We start from the raw sequence: 7,486 nt of genomic DNA, 5'->3' as shown, positions 1-7,486 counted from the left end.
CCTGTCTTGTCATCATCAGATTCGGGATCCTTGGTACTATCAGAATCAGCATATTTCACCAAAGCGGCCATGAGAGTCCCCATGTCGGTGCAATGACGCTTCATCCGTCCCAACTTCAGCTTCAGGGGTCCAAACCGGCAGTTGCCCTCTAGGGTTAATACTGCGGTGTCAGCGTTGATGCGGTCTGAGGAGTGCAACACTTGTGAAACCCGGCGCACCCAATGAGTCGTTGATTCTCCTTCCTCCTGGACGCATGCAGCTAAGTCCACTATCGACATAGGCTGTTTACAGGTATCTTTGAAATTGCTGATAAACCGGGCCCGTAATTGGGCCCATGAACTGATAGAATTAGCCGGTAAGCTTTTTAACCAAGTACGGGCCGTTCCTTCGAGCATCATGGTGAAGTATTTTGCACACGCCGCGTCATCCACATCGAGCATCTCCATGGCCATCTCATAGCTCTCCACCCATGTCTCTGGAGGTTGATCCGCCGTGTAATTTGGTACCTTGCGCGGGCCTTTGAAATCCTTGGGCAGGCGCACGTTACGTAAAGCGGGGATAAGGCAAGGCACCCCCAAAGAACTGGAAGTAACACCAGGTTCAGTCAAGGTGGTTGGATGAACCGGCGTGAGCTGCCGAGCCTGATGCTGTGCGGCTAACTCGACCTCCCTGCGCGCGCGGGCCCGGTCCACCACTCCCTGAGCGTCATCAGCACCACCCGCCGGGTTGTTGTCCCGGGGTGCCCCACGTCGTTCATTACTCGACACTGCCAGTTCATCCATATGTCTGCTATAGCTCTGGCTTGGACGAGGGGTCGAGTGGATCCGGTCGCGGCTGTACGAGTATGCTTCCTGTTGGGCCAAAGCGGTCCTCAGAAGTTCCTTGACCCGCCGTGTCTCTACTGCCTGCGGCGAGTCACCTTCAATTGGAATGGCCTCCAGCCGTGCAGCAGCGGCAACAAGATTGTCCATTGGGTTGGAGTAGTGACCCGGGGGTGTTAAAGCAGCCTGAGGTACAACGGTGTTTTGACGAGGCGGGTCGATCTGACGAGGCTGAACCGGTGCACCGGTCCCAGGGGCTTCTGCCCGGTTCCCCTCCAGCGGATTGCCGGCTCTTGGCCCTGGAGTGTTGAAAAGGTCTCTGGCCTCGAAAACCGGAGGTAAGCGGGATCGGTGCTTCCTCCTCATGACTTCATGTGATGCGCTCTGGTCTAACATAAGCCTGTAGGCCTGTGCGTCTAAAGCAGCCCGCTCTGCGGCCATCCTGGTGTCCTCAGCCGCCAGATCCGCCTTGGCCTGGGTGATCTGTTCCTTTACCTTTGCAATCTCCGTATTGTGAACGTCCTGATCTGGCGGATTAACTTCCGCCATAAGCACAGCCAACGCATCAAATAGCTCTGATAGAACCTGAGCCGGCGGGCGCACAGGGCCTCCTGCCCCGGCGGCCGTCGCTGCTGCTGAACCGGAAATCGTTGCCGCAGCTGTCGAAGAATGAAGCGCTGCTTGTGTTCCGGCCATGAATATTCCAACCCGGTTGGGCAGATCAGAGGGGTCCGGAATACTGTCGCCATCGGAACAGCTCCCAATCCGGCCATCTTGTAGCTGATAAAGAGATTCGGTTTCTCCGGTCGAAGATTCGTCACCGGAACAAATGACAGTCGCCCCGCGAAATCCCGATCCGTCCTCATGACTTCCTCCATGGATGACTCCCACGAAGGCACGCTTCATGGCCGGTTTAACCCGGGCGGATTGCGCACGCTGAGCCGTCTCGACGAGGTCGGTGCAGATGTCCGGCTCAGGGCCCGGTTCACCGATCTTGCCAATGAAAACGTGAATGCTACCAAAGGGGACCCGGTACCCGTACTCAACTGAGCCGGCCTCGGGGCCCCAGCCTGCGTCGTCGATGTAGAGCCTGCCGCGACGACTCTTAGTCATCCGGCCTACAGCATAGCCCTCGAGTCCTTCAAAGCGGCCCTCCAAGAACCGGAAACCATCGTGCGATAGCCCCACGGTGGGCGCCAACTGTCGTGGTTTTGTCACGGCAGATGTCCTAGAGAAAGGACTTAGTCGTGGAGCCATCGCGACGGGTTAGCTTGAAGGGGTTAAAGCGGACACAAGGACGCAAGAGAGTTTATACTAGTTCGGCCCCTTCGAGGAAGGTAAAGCCTACGTCTAGTTGTGATGGAATTGATGGGGTTTCGATGACTAGGGAGCAAACAAGATTCGCCTATGTCTCGAGTTGTTGTCTGTTGTCCTTGAACCGCCGCCAGGTCGTCCCCTTATATACATGGGTGACGCCTGCCGGTTCAGAGAGTCCCAACACCGGTTCATACTCGTATCTGGGTTGGTCTCTCCTTGTTCCTAACTTATATTACAAGTATATGCACAAAGCTGATGTACGGCTATAGGTTGTAAACTGACTACCGGCCCTGGGCCTTTATCTGCCTCTTTGGGCTTTAACACCTTTGAACTACTGATGGAGTTAATCTGGCCCTGGTAGGCCGTTTTATGCCCAGTAGTAATATCCCCAACACTTCTGGAACCTATTTTTTGTGTACATGTGCCAGATTATATTAATGCACGCACCATATTACAGCACACATGAGCTCTCTCATCAGAATCCAGTGATAGCACACAAGGGTTTACAGGGGCGCCCCTATATTAGAATATCATCTGCATTACAAAGATAATCTCACTACTATTTATGTTTTCATGGTTTTTAGATATTATACGTAATTACAGTGAATATTGATACGTCTCCAACGTATCTACAATTTTTTATTGTTCCATGCTATTATATTATCTATTTTGGATGTTAATGGGATTATTTATACACTTTTATAATATTTTGGGGACTAACCTACTAACCCAATGCCCGGTGCAAATTGTTGTTTTTTTGCTTATTTCGGTGTTTCACAGAAAAGGAATATCAAACGGAACCCAAACGGAATAAAACCTTCGGGAGAGTAATTTTTGGAACAAACGTGATCTAGGGGACTTGGAGTGGACGTTAAGCAACCAACGAGGAAGCCACAAGGCAGGGGGGCTCCTACCCTTGGGCGTGCCCTCCCCCTCGTGGGCCCCTCGTGGCTCCACCGACCTACTTCTTCCTCCTATATATATTCATATACTCCGAAAACATCTAGGAGCACCACGTAAACCTATTTCCACTGCCGCAACCTTCTGTACCCAAGAGATCCCATCATGGGGACTTTTCCAGAGCTCCGCCGGAGGGGGAATCGATCACGGAGGGCCTCTACATCAACTCCATGGCCCCTCCGATGATGTGTGAGTAGTTTACCTTAGACCTTAGGGTCCATAGTTATTAGTTAGATGGCTTCTTCTCTCTCTTGGGATCTCAATACAATGTTCTCCTCTATCTTCTTGGAGATCTATTTCATGTAACTCTTTTTGCGGTGTGTTTGTCGAGATTCGATGAATTGCGGGTTTATGATCAAGTTTATCTATGAACAATATTTGATTCTTCTCTGAAATCCTTTATGTATGATTGGTTATCTTTGCAAGTCTCTTCGAATTATCAGCTTGGTTTGGCCAACTAGATTGATCTTTCTTGCAATGGGAGAAGTGCTTAGCTTTGGGTTCAATCTTGCGGTGTCCTTTCCCAGTGACAGCAGGGCAGCAAGGCACGTATTGTACTGTTGCCATCGAGGATAAAAAGATGGGGTTTATATCATATTGCTTGAGTTTATCCCTCTACATCATGTCATCTTGCCTAATGCATTACTCTGTTCTTATGAACTTAATACTCTAGATGCATGCTGGATAGCGGTCGATGTGTGGAGTAATAGTAGTAGATGCAGAATCGTTTCGGTCTACTTGTCGCGGACGTGATGCCTACATACATGATTATGCACTTTTCTATCAATTGCTCGACAGTAATTTGTTCGCCCACTGTAATACTTATGCTATCTTGAGAGAGGCCACTAGTGAAACCTATGGCCCCGGGTCTATCTCTTACCATATAAGTTTCCAATCTATTTTACTTTGCAATCTTTACTTTTAATATATATCATAAAAATACCAAAAATATTTATCTTATTATTGTTATCTCTATCAGATCTCACTCTCGTAAGTGACCGTGAAGGGATTGACAACCCCTTTATCGCGTTGGTTGCGAGGTTCTTATTTGTTTGTGTAGGTACGAGGGACTTGCGTGTAGTCTCCTACTGGATTGATACCTTGGTTCTCAAAAACCGAGGGAAATACTTACGCTACTTTGTTGCATCACCCTTTCCTCTTCAAGGGAAAACCAACGCAGTGCTCAAGAGGTACCAAATATCAGAATCTGCGCATCAGAAGAATATTGTGGAACACTACAACGACTTAAAAAATTGGCACCAATGCATTGAGTGCCATTCTAGATGCAATGAGACTCATATGCTCCCCACTTGTAGATTCTTGTTCAGAATATGATCCTAATGACTATTCTAACCTCGAGGAGTCAAAGGCAGATGGCCTATCCTGTTCACCCATCAAGGTGCCTGTTCTAATTTGGCAAGGTTTTATTGATTGTGCGTATCTTGCATATGTTTTCTTGCATTTATTCTACTTTGTTGTACGGCCATCTTCTTAGTTTACTCATCATATATGTCAAGATGCCATGCCATCCATTATCAATACATATTCCATCTGTCATCATACCATGTTTTCCACTCAAATGTTGTTCTTGTGCATCAGACGTCAAAAAGGAAGAGGGTGATTGCCGAACCTGAAGGAGCACCAGCAAAGTCCTTGAAAACGTGGTAGTGCCGGAGAAATATGACAACACCCCACTTATATTGGTTGTACAACCAGTGACACAAAACGTAGAACCGACTCCAGCAGACTGTACCCATACTTCACTGGCCACACCACTAGCCCCACCACACAGGACATGCACTCCAGCAAAAGGTATGCCGATTTCAGTTGCCATAGCACCAGCCGTACCACAGAAAAATCCCACTCCAACAAAAAGTACAGCAAGTCCACCGGCCGAAGACCTATCCCAACTGCAGAGACGGCCAATTCCTGCAGATTGGAACCCCATTCTAGTTATTCCCAGTTTTAAAGACAATGTTTTCAATGTAGCTAGGGACTACGTGCATATATTCCCATCATAGGAAGATTATAGTGAAGACAAACACCATTTTCACATCTTCCTGTCCCACTTACGTGTAAGTGCTATTATTCATGGTGATTATTTTCCTGTTTTCTACTGATTGAAAACATCAATGATTTACATCACATTGTTGTAAGTAGACGAGGGTCAATCTGGATAGTCATGACGAGCAAAGCTTGCTTGCGCTTTTCAAGGAAGCATTGCAGCAGTATCGGTGTTACCTGAGGAAATCACACTTTGATGGCAAGTCTATAAACGAATTTCCGGTGAAGTCTTCTGTGCTAAATTTAGAAGACATTGAATGGAAAAACCTTATTATGCACCGGTCTTATTCCCAGGATGAGGTACTATCTATGATATCACATGACAATTTGAACTTCTACTTTTTCGCGTGTGCCTTACGGGTCTTTTTTGCAAGAAATCGGCTCAAAGAAGAATTTTGGTTTGAAAAGAATGACAGGATATCGTAAATATGTTGCCCGCTGCTGTGCTCTTGTTAGTACCTGTTGTCCTATATCACTGTACTTGCATTCATGTCTGGTTCATTATGTGACAGCAGTATGTATGATAGCTTGCTTATCAATTGTTCGCTCCAAATTATCTGATCTGTATCAATGGTTACATTAGTGTACAATATATCCAAGGCCAATAAATTTTTTTAGCTCAGCATTGTTCTTGTAAGTACCTGCTGTCCTTTATTAGTGTACTTATATTGACAGGTAGTTGTTCATGTACCATCACTCTGCAGCTTATTTTCCTTTGCCCACCATTTTCTACGCATCAGATATATATTTACTCTTACCATAAGGTTCCATAACACTGATGATCCTGAAGAAGTTTAGCTCTGCATTGCTCTTAGCTGTACCTTTTGCATGTATCGTTGTACTTACATTTGTAGCTACTTGGTTATGTAGCATCACTCTTCATCTTATCTTAAATATTCTCCATTTTTTCTTATATTATCACATCTATATTTACTCTTAACAAAATGTAGAATAAAGGCAATGCTTATGAAGAAGATTCTGTGGTAAACTTCTTGAATTGCCCCCCCCCCATCAGCATGGACAAGGACTTTATAGAGCCTGTCTTCACCAATAATGTAAGTTTGTCCTTCTTAACCCTTCAAACTTTGTTGTGTATATTTGGTTAGGCATGACTGCAACAACTATTTATTTTTGGTGTTTGCATCAAATTGCATGTTTAATGTTTATTATGTACTTCATAAACAAAATTTTGTCTTTCTCAATTTAAGTTTTTAGTTGTACAACCAAGTTCCTTCTTCATACCATGTAAATTAAACTATACAGAGCAAGTGATCTTCTTTTGCACTGCATGTATGCTTCTGTTCTTGATCCGTAATCCAGTGGTGTGGTGAACCTACCCACGATAGCACAGTGTCATATTCTGCAATGTCTTAACTATGAACAATGTCATATCATTCTACTATTATTTAAACCGTCTCTTTATTTGCCAATCTGAAATGGGATAAATTGACAGCACACTAACCATTGATACTTATGAGTTCTTGATCTGTAATCCAGTGGTGTTGTGAAGCTTCCAACTCCTTCACAATGTCATTTCTTGCCATGTCTTAACCTGAACAATACCATATTGTGTTAATGGTATTTTAAGCTGTGTCACTTTATTTGTCAGTAAGAAATGTGATGAATTGTTAGCACTGATACTTATATGTGCAAAACCTGTCATCTATCTGCTTGTTTATCTTTCAGAGTGAGGAGGATATAAGTGTCAAACAAGCGCAGTCTCATCAGCTTGCTCAGCTGCTTGCGCTACAGCTCCCGAGCAGGGCTAACCTTTCTTGAACTCTATTGAAGTGATGTTGGTTTTGTATATTATTTTGTCGGCGTGTTTATCTGCACTGGTGGCGATCTTTGATGCCCAATGTATGTAATCTGCTGTCTGCTTGTGCTTTATTATCATAGTGGTGAACTGTGATGCCTAGTGGATGTAATATGTTGTAATTTATTTATTTTATACTCTAGATTTTTCTTATTCACGATTATGTAGTTATTTTACTGTATATATATATATATCATGTCTACGCGGTAAACCGGCCAAACTGTAAAATTATGGTACATAATCGGGTCGTCATGCAAATCACTACATAATTGGTCCGTTAACAGGCCTAAATGTAAACTGACCCACTAGTAGATTTGGGCCTCTAATAGGCAGAGTAAACCGCCGGCCCTATATTCGCAAGAAAACTCAATGGACTTTTAGGAGGCTGAAAAGTAGGTTGGGCCTGAAACATGCCGAACAGCTCACGGGCCGGCAGCAGGCCGAAATAGACCCCGGCCCATGATTGTGCCAATCACATCACGAGCCTTTAACAGGCCAAAATTGTCTC

This window comes from Triticum aestivum, chromosome 1A (genome assembly GCF_018294505.1).
Source record: "Triticum aestivum cultivar Chinese Spring chromosome 1A, IWGSC CS RefSeq v2.1, whole genome shotgun sequence".
Taxonomy (NCBI): domain Eukaryota; kingdom Viridiplantae; phylum Streptophyta; class Magnoliopsida; order Poales; family Poaceae; genus Triticum; species Triticum aestivum.
This window is presented reverse-complemented; position numbering follows the sequence as displayed.